The sequence below is a fragment of the Neofelis nebulosa genome, chromosome 1 (genome assembly GCF_028018385.1).
Source record: "Neofelis nebulosa isolate mNeoNeb1 chromosome 1, mNeoNeb1.pri, whole genome shotgun sequence".
NCBI classification, from domain to species: Eukaryota; Metazoa; Chordata; class Mammalia; order Carnivora; family Felidae; genus Neofelis; species Neofelis nebulosa.
In genome coordinates, this window is record NC_080782.1 from 201,681,915 (window position 1) to 201,696,998 (window position 15,084).

The 15,084-nt window shown below is 32.8% G+C and overlaps 1 protein-coding gene across 11 annotated transcripts in view; it reads left to right on the top strand.

Annotated features, from left to right (window-relative positions):
- Positions 1-15,084, top strand: part of PCDH9 (protocadherin 9) — a 925,564-nt gene that overhangs the window by 254,734 nt on the left and 655,746 nt on the right. The window lies entirely within an intron of this gene.

Below are 15,084 nucleotides of genomic sequence, written 5' to 3' on the forward strand. Positions count from 1 at the left end.
CTTTTGATGGCTGGGTAATGTTCCTCTACGTGGCTGTACCACATTTTGTTTATTTTTCAGTTGGTAGACATTTGGGTGGTGTCCACATTTTGGCTGCTGGAATAGTGCCGCTGTAAATATTTGTGTACAGGTTTTGTTTGAACACCTATTTCAGTTCTTTTGAGCATATTCCTAGGAGTGGCATTTCTGGGTCATATAGTAATTCTCTGTTTAAATAATTGAGGAAATGCCAAACTGTTTTCCATAGTCACTTTATCATTTAATACTCCCATCAGGGATGTTCCAATATCTTTATAACCTCATCAAAACTTATCTTTCATTTTGTGTTAGCCAAATCTATTGTGTCTGAAATGATATCTCATTGTGGTTTTGATTTGCATTTCTTTCATGACTAATGATGTTGAGCATCTTTTCATGTGTCTATTGGCCATTTGTATACCTTTTAAAAGTTTATGTATTGTAACTTATTCCTTAGTTTTAACTTTGGTTCTTAATTGCTATGAACGTCTCTCCATAAAAATTGTCTACATATGTAGTTATTTCTGTAGGGTAGTTTCCCTAAATCGGGTTTGCAGAGACAAAGCAAATATTTCTAGCGTATTCATATGAATGAACTTATTCTTGATTAGAAAAAGTGCTTCTCTATTAAGAAAAAAATATGGAAACTTTTAATCAAAATTAGGCTGACCAGGAGTTGTAAAGTAGAAATTATATAAGTTATCCAATGGATAATGAAATAATAAACATAAATAAGCATAAAGCTTAGTATTTTATTAGAAATCAAGTGTGGAGACATCTACCCTCCTCAGAAATGTAAATTCCCTTTGAACGTAAATGAGAAGTTGTTATCAATTTTGTTTGCTACTAAATTTGTTTTTGATATTGATTTGGTTCTGACATTTGCTTAACTGTGTTACAAATGCTCTATACTTCTGAGGAAGAGGAAAAGGAAAAGGATAAGGAGATGATGGACTGCCACTCGAGTCTTCACCAGCCCAGACATTGCTAGTGTTTGGAGTTTACTGCTTATCATTGTTTAAAATAGGCTGGATTTTAAAACTTTATCCTATTTCACTCCTCAAGAGAGAAGGATATACTTGATTATTATTTTAAATCTCATTTAGTTTAGTCTTTAAGTTAATGGCCCCATTCACTGGACTATTACCAAATTTGTCAAGAGATTAGAAAACTGTGAAAAATGACAAAAACTGTAGAAAATGAAGCCAAATGAAAACAAAACACAAGAATTACTATCTTCTTTTAGATAAAAAAGTTGCTGATAAGATTTATTAACTGCTATGACCTGAAAACTTATTATTTTTCCATCAGTCTTTGAAATGTGCTATTACAGAGTGCCTTGTTTCTTCTAAGAAAATAGTCTAGGCATCTAGCAAGATGGTAATTTCGAATTGTGCAGGTGAAAATGCTGCCAGTCTGAAGAAGTATTCCTCTCCTTGTTCAATTTTTTATTTCCCCATTGTGCTAATGGCTCACCCTGTTCTTTCATATTCTGTGAGGTTCTTAGGAAGTGGTTGCTATATCAAGTGCATAGTCAATTAGACACACTGTCACATGAAGTGAGAATGTAAATTTTAACAATAATTTAGATATCTAAAATAATTCACAAGTACACAGGATTGTTACTTCATTATTCATGAATAAAGTGATTTAGAGCTGAAGCTGAGATGAAAGTCTTTCTGGTAAAGAGGTTAAGTAAAAAAAAACAACAAAAAACAAAAGACTTAGGAGCAAAGAGTAATTTCATAAAGTGCTGTTTCTACAATCACCATGTGGCATTTATTACTTGATAAAATTAGTGGAGGAATAAATTTTTGTCTGTTTCTCAAATAATTGTAAGATCGTAGGACACAAACCATTGGAAAGATGAAATTAAACTGTAGCCTATTTAATGGCTACAGTCTCTATATTAAGGAACCTGCCTATTCCTACTACCAATGTGACTGTCTTACTTCATAAGGTCATTTGGGATATTGGTGGGTCAGTTAAGGAAAATATTTTTAGCTAATTTAACAAGTAATATTCATAAACTAATTAGAATGTAATGTTTCAATATTACACATTATAGTTTCTCCATATTAGTTCAATTGAAATCACAATTAGTTCATGATTTGTAACATATCGCATATTTATACTAATATTTATTCATCGTGGTTGGGAAGCAAGTGTAGATCTTTAATTTTTGCTTCTCAAAAATTCTTTCAATAAAACTCACCTACCTTCTTAGTAGTTTCTGTTGCTTAGTGCTTATGTTGTGCTCCTACAAAGTTTGCTATATGTGAGAGTCTCTTTCATGTCAGCACATTTGTACACCATTTATTTACCCTGAATGATTCCATAGTTTTCTCGGCAACTGCAAACAGCAACGAAGCCCTAGATAGGTAGTTACAAGATCTCTTTGGTTTAGGTCACCATTGCACCCCCTGAAGCTGTGAACAAATCATCTAATGATTATGGGATTCCATTTCCTCATATGAGGAAATAGGAATGGGTAATTGTACTATATTGCATCTAGTTCTAACATTCTATACCCCCTAATTCTTTCCCCATTCTTTCATTTGTGTCCTTACCTAGTTCCTTCATTTACATTCCATATGGGAAATATTGTATGAGTTCTACTTTCTAAATCATTTTTAAAAAATGTTTTCTTAACGTTTATTTATTTTGAGAGACAGAGACAGAGTGCGAGCATGGGAGGGGCAGAGAGAGAGGGAGACACAGAATCCAAAGCACCCTCCAAGCTCTGAGCTGTCAGCACAGAGCCCGACAGGGGCTCGAACCTATGAACCGTGAGATCATGGCTTGAGCTGAAGTCAGATGCTTACTACATAGCCACCCAGGTGCAACATTTTTAAGTATTCAGAGCACTATATAGAACAAAACTCTCCAATAATGAAAATTCAATAAATATCCCAAAATCTGTGTCATCCTTTCTGTTATGGGATGTAATACCTTATTTTACGCTTCTTTACAACACAAAACTCCCAAACTTGCTATTTGGTGTCTAGTGAGGGAGAAATTATGTAAGCACTCTTTAAAAACAACAACAACAACAACAACAACAACAACAACTTTTCTTGGCATTTGGAGGGTGCACTGGAAATGGAGAAATTGGCAAAAGTGCTCTGAGTGCGATTTTATTGTATAAACATCAGACCACATGTTAAAAAGTTGCCTTTAATATAGATGATTTTCTTTTCATCTTGCATCATAACCACATTTCTATGGCCTAATTAACTTGTGCATTTTCCAATAAGCCTTCATTTCTAGGGAAGCATAGGACTTTATTCAGGTTTTACAAACAACAATTCTATTAACAAAATACTTTTGAATAGATATTTATAGTATCATAAAGCACATTCTTAATTTATTTGGTGTTTTTAATTATAATCTCTATTTAAAGTTTAAGTTTTAGAGTCACTTCCCTTGCTTCAAACCATGAGTCTATTGCCTGGCCCACTCATCTGGTAATTATTATTTAAAAGAAAATTACATTTTAAAAAATGTGGAGCATCTTTTCTAATCATGAGGCTGTAGCATCACAGTTTTGCGATTATGCACTTCTTTGCAATATAAATTCTGCCTACCAATGATTTAGTTGATTAAAAAAATAATGAGGTGCATATCATATGACTCTCTTTTCATTTTGTAAATTTATTGGTATAATACACATTATGTAGGTTGTTGAATGTGGTGATTCACTAGAAAAGTGCAAAACAAGGTCAAATTGGAATGCAGATGAGGTCATAAACTTTTAAAATAGTCAATAAAGCAATTAATGTATCAACAGCATGTGCTATTAAGCAGCAATGTAATGATGCCAGTGATCACACCAGGGTCCTCTGAGTGTTTATAAACAGGCGAGGAAGCTGGGCTCTATAGATATTTCACATGCATGCTGCAGAAAAATACCAACATGTAGCCTTGGAATCATTAAAAAGAACTTGAGTTCAAATGTTTCCAAGAAGCTTAGCAATATACATATTACAAAGCATTACTTTGAAGGAGTGAAATAGAAGCATACAAAATATAAATTACAGGCCCCTTTTTAGTTTGGCTTTCTTTTTAATTGCAAAGCGATACACGTTTGTTGTAATCCATTTAAGTAAAATGGAAGTGTAGAAACTAAAAATCAAAATCTCTGCCCTCTTCAGTGCTGTTTGTGGAGGTGGGCTTTGTTCATAGTTTAGTTTGAATTATTTTTTTAATTTTCCTGCTTGTGAAATCTGTCTATTAAATGATGTAGATAGGGGCGCCTGGGTGGCTCAGTCGGTTGATCATCCAACTTCAGCTCAGGTCATGATCTCACAGTTCGTGGGCTCGAGCCTTGCATCAGGCTGTGCTGACCACTTGCTCAGAGCCTGGAGCCTGCTTCAGATTCTGTGTCTCCTTCTCTCTCTGCCCCCACGCTTTGTCTCACTCTGTTTCTCAAAAATAAATAAATGTAAAAAAATAATTAAATGATGTAGATACAGATATACGTATAAATATTACCATATGTAGATACATACAGTAGATATGTATCTATTATATATGCAATGGTAGTATAATGAATCATGCTTTATGTATTGTTTTGCATATTTACTTTTCTCTATTTCACCCTATTATGTGATTATTTTATGTTTATTTTGAATACTTAAAACATTGAGAATGAAGTAAATCTCGTGGAACAGTATATAGCTTAATATTCTGTGTAGTTGATGATATCTTGCTATATATTTTTAGGCATCGCAAGCTATCATGGCTTTAGTACCCCTAAAAATCTATTGGAAAATCACTGTGAAGATTCACCATAGAAATTGTAATAAGATGTTAATGAATTTAAATTCCAAGATAAAAGAAGCAACTAAAGGTCATACCTCTCCCATCAACTGTCTAGGTAGATTATCTAGTATTTGGACTTTTTTTTCAATCTACATATTAAAGATAGTATCAGGTTATCCTGAATTTTTTGCCCTGAATAAAAAACAGATTCTTCAGTTGCATTTGTTTTGTTGTGATCATTTATTCATATTAAGGAAAATACAGGAAATGCTCATGTTCCCATTTTGGTGGATGTGATGAAGAGACCTACCAGTGAAAATTAGACAACCTGTGCATTTATGAACTCATACGTCATATTCATGGCTAAACGAATATAATGGCTATTGACTCACTGAGGGTTTAGGGTAAGATTGACCATTTTTATACACATTTTTTTCCCTCCCAGATTGTACAAAGAATGCACAGCACTGCTCCGAAATGCAAGAGCATAATATACCCAACTCTAACATACAAACACACACATAATGTAATTAAACATCTAGTTTACTAATTTACCTGCTTTTGCAGTAGAAAGATGATAAACCATTATCAATCATTCACCCTGTAGTTATTAGACAGAACTTGAACAGTGCAGCAGCTGAACATCATTCAGTGAATAACTAAATTTTATAATCAGTCATGCAAATAAGCTATGTTGATGCTTGGTTGAGATCAAAAGAGAACGATAGCCTGTGAACTTTGCTACAGTTCATGCTTGAAAAAGAAAACAACTCTGGTCTTGTTAACACCTGAAATTTTAAAAAAGCTTTAAGAGAAAAAAACATAATATCAGATTTAATTATATATATACAATGCATTTTATTAGGTATAGCTACTTGTTGATAGGCCAAATAATGAAAACAGCTTAAATATGTAACGTGATCATAATTTATTAACTGTGAATGAACTGACTTTATATTATGTTAATAATCATTTAGCTTTTTATATATTATAAATCCTCAAATGCACTTTTATATTCCTTTAATCATGGTAGTTTTTATTGCCAGGGACTGACAAGTCCTTTTGCCAAGGCGAAGAAAATATGTATTCTTCATATATATAAGTATATGAATGTATATTCTTGTAAGGGCAAAAGAAAAAAAAACAAGCAAATACACAAGCAGAATGATTTCATCTTGAAGCTCCCTGGAGAAGATAAACCTGAGAGATAACAGTAGTAGAGACTGCAGTACAATGGGCAGTAATAGCTAGACAAATCAGGGACTCTTCTCTGAGATTATGAAGGTTGAACTGAGATCTTAATGGTCTAGGCAAGCAAAAATTTGGAGAAGTGCTTCAGGCAGAGATTAGACATGCAAGTAACCCGAGGCTAAGACTCTCTAGGCAAGTTGGAAGAGCCTCCAGAGCAGGAACAGGAAGAGTGAGGTGGAGGGTCTGCTGATATAGAAGACCTTCTCAAATCAACCTTTGGCAACATTATGGAAAATTACTAAAAACCTACTTATCATTAAAAATAGTGAGGAAATTGGGGCACCTGGAAGGCTCAATCAGTCAAGCAGCCGCCTCTTGATTTTGGCTCAGGTCATGATCTCATGAGCTGTGAGACTGAGCTGCTCTGCACTGTCAACCCAAGCCTTGCTTGGAACTCTCTCTTCCTCTCTTTCTGCCCCTCTCCCATGTGCACTTTATCTCTCTGTCTCTCTCAAAAATAAACACTTAAAAAAATAGTGAGGAAATATACAAGTGTGATATTTTGTAAAATAACATGTCGATTATTTTATAAAAAGGAAAAAGATAATCAAAAAATTGGGTAGAAATTATTTTGGTAATAAATAGCAATCATAGTTAAATTAGTTTTCATATTCATTATATGGAGCTGGATTTTATTTCTATCATTTACTTTCCTGAGTCTAACCAATGTATGGTTCCATGAGTGTTGAAAAATATTAGCTGTTATCAGATCTAAATATATCCTTGCTTTCCTTTTACAAATGAGGAAATCCAATGCCAGATGGTTTCAGTGATTTTTCCTAGGTCAATCAAGCGGTGCTAGGAAAGCCTCTGGAAGTAACTTAATCTGAGCACTCAGGGCAGTGTGTGTTTTCCTGCTGCACCACATGTGAGTCTTTCTTATGGAAATACTGAAGAGGTGGGAAAAATGATGTTGGTTTCAAAGTGTAGATTATAGGTACCTTAAAAGCATACGACAATTTCCATGAACACTTAAATGTCTTACCTCAGTAATTCTAAAAGCAACCTTAGAAGATGGCAAATATTATTCTAGCCATTAAAGAAATTGTGAATGATTTCCTTATTCTCAGTTTTACAATAAATGGAATCTTGAGCTGGTAAAGAGGTTTTCTCAATCCTAACCTAACATTTGATAAAATTACCATTTATTTATATCTGTCTTTGTGAAATTTTGAATTTTGTAAAACTTAGTATGAGTATTTGTATGGTAAAAATGCATATAGATTATGGTAAGTTACCTATGGTTATAAGCATTTGTCTCATGTTATTTAGTTGGTATTAGAATATGGTGTTCAAGATGAAACTTTTGCCAAAAAATTCCTTTTCAGTAGAATGCAATTCTTATTTACATTGGATTACATCAGCGAAAACAAGAGTGAATGTATAAAGTAAAAGTTTATGATTTCTGTTGCCAGATCACACAGTAAACTCATGTTTTAATTTGAGAATATTTTTAAAGCCATCTGCTGCATCTCTAGTAATTCTGAGAACGCAATCAGTTCCCAATTACCTTCTCAAAAGAAGGATAAAGTAAAGCAGTGAATAATCCAAAAACTATTTATATTTGGCTAATTACCTTTCTAACTTCTCTTTCTATTTTTTTCACTCACAAATTTTCTTACACATGCGCTTAACCTCTTACACATTCACTTTTTCACAAATTGGAAATGAACCTTTACTTATTAATTATTTTTTTAAGTGGCACCACTCTGCTGGATAGTAAAGGGGAAAAAAGTATTCCATCATAGTGAATCATCTGCGAATTTTATTCTACAAAGTGACATTTTAAAATGTCATAGTTTTTTTTTTTTCCCTTAAAGATAGTGACAACTCTGAGCAGAATCCTTACCACCTAAGAATAATTCATAGGAATCGGAAAACATTCCATTAAGACAATGGGGTATCATTTTTTTCCTTCCATTACTTAACACATGATTTTAATGTAAGTATGTTTGTATAAACACAGATGTGCTACTTTAGATATATCTCTTTTCTGTCACAGGACGGCACTATTAACTCTGGCAGGAATCCCACTGAAGTTAGTCTATAGTTCTGCAGCTACTTCTTAATTTACATATTTTGAAAACACTCAGGAGGTCATAGTAATATGGTAGATATTATAGTAAATCTTGGCTGTCAGCAGCAAAACAAAAACAACAACAACAAAAAGACCAAAACAACTCAAACTGTCTTAGACAAACAAACAGTACGTTGTCTCTATTCTCTGAATGGCCAGGATGTATAAGCTTCAGGTATGATTTGATCAGGAATTTTGCTCTACATTTCTGCCACTTTCTTGGTTCATCTTTGCTTTGTCATAAGACATATTCCCTTGCTGGTTTCTCTCAGGGTAGCAAAATGCTGTAATAGTTCTTGACCTTACATAGAATGTGCTACCTGCAACATCAAACCGAAGTTCTAGGCTTCCCTCAGATTAGAGCAGTTTGTTTCATTGGGTCATCCTGAAGCAGCCAGTGGTGTCTATGGATGCCATACATGGGTTGGCTTACTCTTGGGTTGTGTACCTGTCCTTAAATCAACCACCATGTAAGGAGTTTTATTATGTGGATTAGCAAAGCAGTCAGAGGCCACCCTGAAGGCCAGAAATGGAGTCATCCTTCCAAAGCTCTGATAATATGTAATGTAAAAAAAACCCAAATGCTATAATTTATCTCTTGGAAGGAATGAGAAACAAACAGAAGTGCTTTTATAATGAGAATGAATGTACAGAATTATTTTTGGTTGTTTTTGAGTAGAACATATAATTTACATATATAATTCACATATGTATATATATATATATACATATACACACGTACATACATACATACATGCATGCACACATATATGTATTACACATTTTAAAGTGCTTCAATTATTATTAATGCTATGTTATAATAATTTTATCATGAAATAGTTACGTTTAATTTTCTTATTACTCAACAGTATTTTTTGTATTATTACTTTTTAATTTTTTATTTAAAAATTTTATTTTTAAGTAATCTATACTCAACATGGGGCTTAAACTTACAACGCTGAGATCAGCAGTCACATGCTGTACCAACTGAGTAAGCCAGGTGCACCTTCAACAGTATTTTTAAATTGAATTTTAATGATTAGAATTTTCACATTTTGCATGAATGTTAATATTCACAGAATGTTTAATATTAATACTGTGCTATTTAAAATAGAATATTTTTATATTATATTTATATAGCCTCTCACATTAATAATCAATCATATTAGTATTATAAAATGTTCAGTATTCACAGTATAGAATATTTAATACAAGACTTAGAACTGTGCATTTTCATGGAAGTTCTGGCATATGGTATCTAGATCATACTTAAAATGAGAGAGTAAGATACAATTATTCAAAAAAAACTAATAAAATATTTTCCATCTGCACTGTCCTAAAAATATGCTCTAATGAAATTATTGGACTATGTTACTTAAACCAACTAGTATAGTCTATTCTCTAACTCATCTGAGAACATATATTCCTTGCATCAGAGGTAGGAGGAGGAAAACACCATGATGTTCATGCCTGTCCAGCCCCTGCTTTAATCAATATACAATAAGTAATTTTTGACTCATTTCAGTGTTGGATTAATCCCAGACATGTAATTAATGGTAGATGGGTTGGGAGATAGATAATCTCTCCCACCATTTTGTAAATATACATGCATGTATTTTTGTGTGAATAATTGTATATATGATATGTGTATACATAATGTGTGTATATTGTAGCAACAGGTTAAATGGTGATTCTCCTCTTCTCCAAAATCCCTTACTGAATATAAAATTGCTTTTTTTTTTTTAAATAAGGGAAATTTTTGACAGGAATTTTTTAAACTAAAGTTGAAGGAGATATGATCCTATTTTGAAAAATTCTATTTAAGGTCTTCAAAACTGGATGTTTGTGTCCAGATAACCTATTAGGTAATTGAGATGCTAGTGATGACTGAAACATTTAATCTTTCCAAATGACTTTCTTGGGTCATTTTCTTCCCTTCCACTGAATGTCACTAGCAGAAGTTGGGATCGTTGTTGTTGTTGTTGTTGTTGTTGTTCTTCTTCTTCTTTTATTTTTAAAGAGAAATTGTAAATATTGACAATAAAACTAACGTTTAATTTACATATAATATATGTATATTTTACTTATTATACACACACACACACACACACACACAAACCATAGCAGTCTATATCTATACAGTGTAATTGATTACATAGTATAAAGTTGCAAGTACCTACTGGATAAAAATATGTCTGAAAACACCTCTTTTGAGGAATCACTCTTTAATATCAATAGAGAAACTGATACGTAGGGGCGCCTGGGTGGCTCAGTCAGTTGGGTGTCTGACTTCGGCTCAGGTCATGATCTCACAGTTCTGGCTCGTGGGTTCAAGCCCCGCATTGGGTACTGTGTGGACAGCTCAGAGCCTGGAGCCTGCTTTGGATTGTGTCTCCCCCTCTCTCTCTCTCCCCCTCCCCCCCGCCCCGCTCTCTATCTCTCTCTCTCTCTCTCTCTCAAAAATAAATAAACATTAAAAAAATTTAAAAAAAGAAACTGAAATGTAGTAGATGTTGTGAACATATGTACATTTTTCTACGTAAGTAAGCATTCAGACAATTTAGCCATGTAAAAAACTGAAATTAAGGGAGAGAAATAGTATAATGATTACTGTATAGTAAACACTGAAAAAAATGAGCCAATAATTTTTTAGTGCTTCTAAAATCTCATGCAAACCTTTCAACAATCTGTGACGATGTGTTCCATTTTAAAAATGAGGAAACTGTTTAGCTTGACCAAAGGATTTTGAACCCAAACCTATTTGACCTCAAAGTTATGATCTTCATACCGCCTAATTTGAAAGCAGTTATGTGTAAAAGGGAAGTAGATCTTTTAGGACAACTAATGAAAGGTACAGAGCTCCTGTCTGATTTGCTAAAAACAAGAAAGAGAAAGGATTGTGTTTATCCTAGTTCATTCGTCATATGGAAGGAAAACAGTAATGAACCCAAAGATGCTGAGAAACAATGGGAGAAAGAACAAAATTATTTATTTCCAGCCATAAGCTTCTACTTTGAGTGGGACTCCCTTATCAGCGGACTGCTCCTTTCTCAGAACTTTTATAGAAATCTTTATTGATAAGCATAAATAAACTTGTTTTTTTTTTTTCCTAGAGAAGCTACCTTTTGTTAACTGATAACTTTTTCAACTTTAAAGTTTCAATGAAAATTTCACTCTTGAGAAAAACGGAACATACAATAGAACATACAATAAATTTAAATGTACATCAAAACCAGGAGTTCACATTTGTTAATAAAAAAAATATTGCTTGGGAGATTGAAGAATCCAAGTGTTTTCTCTTTTCCTAAATTTTCTGCATAAAGCATACATTCTCACCATTTCTTTTATAAGGCAGTATTTGGAGGAGGTGCTCTGAGCAGGCCAGTTTTGATACACGTGGTAGAAATGATCTAAGACATTTTGAGGAGGTAGATAGGGGGAGCAGGTGACACTGTCTTCCTTTCCGGAAAGCCTGGGTGTTGGTAGGGCTGGAAGACAGCATTCAGATACTTAACAAATTCAGCCAAAGCAGAAAAGGCTACTTCCAATCTTCCTTTTATAACTGTTGAATTATACTGTACTTTCAACATCCTAGTTTTTACTCATGTTTACTTCTATGTATGTCTTGTAATTTTGGCTTTTTGGTAGATTTTGGAACACCTTCTATAGGAAAATGTATATTTTATAGGAGTTGATATAAGGGATTTGTTATTTATTGTTACTGGCAAATAAATCTTACCCCTGTCATAAATTTTAGGCCAATTTTCCATGTTAATCTTCAACTTGCACCATTTCAGTTTATTTTTAGCTATTTAATAATGTTTGCAATGAGCATTATGACAAATCAAGAAAGTGGATATAAATATATTGCATTCAGTAAGTACAGAGTTTTAATTTATAGGATAGCAGGAATTCCATTAATAAGTTAATCAACCAAGGAAGGGTTTTTTTTTTCAGTAGAAATTGTATAATTAACAGGATCTTTAATAAAATACAAGAATTCAGTATGTTTAAATTGAGTCAAGTTTTAGATAAGTAGTTATATTAGTAATAAAGAAAAATTAAATATTTTTCAAGTATATTTTTTGAGTATAACTTACTTGTTATATTTTTTTAATGTCTTAGCCTTATTTTACCCTATTCTTGAAATTTCCTTAAGGTTAGTACTTTATATATTCTGTTAATAGATATAACACCTAACATATAGCACATGTTTAAAATAGACTGTTAATAGCAAAACACATGGAGCTTACTTTAATAAGCATTGTACAAAGGCTGGGTATGATGGAACAAATATAGCTTATAAAACAGCTTGGAACCAGCATGTGTGTTTTTATGCATTTTTTGTTTATTTTGTTTTAGATTTATACTGAATTTTACCTTAATGCTCTTTACTACTGAAAGGGTTTTGCTACAGTATTTGTTTCTTTGGAAAATATTTATTAAATACCTACCGATTCTCAAGTGTAAAGCAAGGGGTTGCATATAAAGTAGTAAAGAAATCATATATAAACACAATTTTTATGATTCTTTAAAATTAGTGATTAGTTTTAAATAAGTAAGCATGCAAAGGACTATATGATTACAAATTGTAATAAGGATTGTACTGGAAAAATAGAGGGTATGAGAAAGGAAAAAGGGACTTTCTTTAGATCAAATAAGGAAAATTGTCTTAGAGAAAGTAATAATTCAACTTGAGAACTGAAGGATGGATAGAAGATTCTAGAACACTGGAGAGTGATTGAAGTGGTTAGAAATCATAAGAATATGCTAGCCAAGATAATAAATCTTTATCTTACTTTAAATTAACAATCATTTTAGATAGGAGAATACATGATCCCATTATACTTTTATAAGATTATCCTGGCCATCCTGTATGAAGTGAGCTTGCACTTGGCTTGAACTTGGACTATGGAGATGGAGAGAGATTGTGTGTGTGTGTGTGTGTGTGTGTGTGTGTGTGTGTGTGTGAATATGTGGTATGATCAAGATTACCTCTTGATGGGGCTGATGAGGGGGATGGAGATTTTAACAATGCCCCTCAGGTTGGGAACATGAGCAACTGAATAATCAACACTGCCATTTCTTGAAATGGAGAAACGAGATAAAAACAAGTTGTTGGAAGGATCAGAAGTTAAGATAGAAAGATAGATGATAAATATAAGTATATATATGTGTATGTATGTATATAGTTTATATATTTACTTAATGTGGATATCATTTCTAAATAGATGATATTAAAAGCAAATGGGAATAGAAGATATTACCTTGTAGGGAAAAAAAAATCACTCCAAGCTGAGCTCTTAAGAGTTTTAGTAGTTAGTAGTTAAATAGAAGAGAATGAGATGGGAAAGAAAATCAAAGACAGACAGGCAGTGGGATGGGAGAAAATAACTACCAGGTGGTATGTGAGCAAAGCCAAAGAGAGAGAGAGGGAAAGGAGAGGGATGGAAGAAGAAGGAAGAAGGAGGGTAGAGGAGGACAGTCATATATAATGTGGTCAGTTGTGTGAAAGGAACACTAAAAAGTATCCATATGATTTAATTTGACAGATGTGGAGGTAATTGGTGGTCCTAGGATTGTAGCTTTTTGAGTTATAATGGAGAAAACCTAATTAGAATAAGCAACTCTTTTAAGAACTTTGAACATAATTGAGAGAAGAGAAAATAGATGATATTTTAAAGGAAGTGCAGAGTAAAATGCAATTGGTTGTTTTGTTTTAAAATGAGAGTGATAGAATGTTTGTATGTGGTTAGGATGATCCATTAGAAAGGAATGCTGAAGATTCAGGGGAAGGATGTCTTTGAGAAGGCATGGTCCGTGGGGGTTGACTCCAAGACAGATGGTTATATCAATACTTAATAGGAAGAAAGGTATTTCCAGTATTGTTAATTAGCAAGATGATGGAAAACATAGCTTTAGGACTATGTGGATTTATAGACATTTTGGAAAAAAAAATATGAAGTTTCTGCTAAATGTCTTTATTTTCTCAATGAAATGTGATACAGGGTCTTTGTTTTTTTCATTGGAATACACATAAGGCATTCTGTTACAAAAGTAAGGAAAGGATGTAATTTTAAGAAAGTTTGCCTAGGATCCATTTTTGCTCAGATTGCAGGTGAAACCACTCAGAACAAGTGGGATTCCAAGTTTGTAGTTTTATTTTTTGTGTGCGCTTTAATCTCTTTGCTCTGATAAGGACATTCCATATCAAGTCAATACTAACAACATGTAGTTAAAAAAAAAATCAAGTCATTCTTTGCTAACCAATTATGGATATTGACTGTAAGAGTTAAGGGTAATTATATTTAATTCTTCATAAGTACAAATATGTTTGTTCTTAATAAATACAAATAGGTATGGTATTTGGGCTTTGATAATTTAAGTGGCTTAATTATATATATATATATATATATATATAATATGTATATGCATATATGTATGTATGTATATGTATATATGTATGTGTATATGTAATATGTATATGTATATATATGATGTATATATGTATGTATATGTATTTATATATTCTCATAGAAGTTAATATAGCTTTGATAATTTAAGTGGTTGAATAATACACACACACACACACACACACATATATATATATATTCTCATAGAATTAATAGCTTAAAATAAGGAAAAAGCAATATATGTATGGGTCTCTGATCTATGATTAATTTCTATAGATGAAGACTGGATAAATATGTTTTGTAGATGATGTGGAAAGATTAAAATAGGAATACATGTTATTGTCTGATAATATATTTCACTTTATGAACAAATACATATGTATAACAGGTACCTTTCAAAAAATTTTTTTAATGTTTATTTATCTTTGAGAGAGAGAGAGACAGAATGCTAGTAGAGGAGGTGCAGAGAGAGAGAGGGAGACATAGAACTCAAGGCAGGCTCCAGGCTCTGAGCTGTCAGCACAGAGCCCGACACGGGGCTTGAACTCACAGACTAATGGA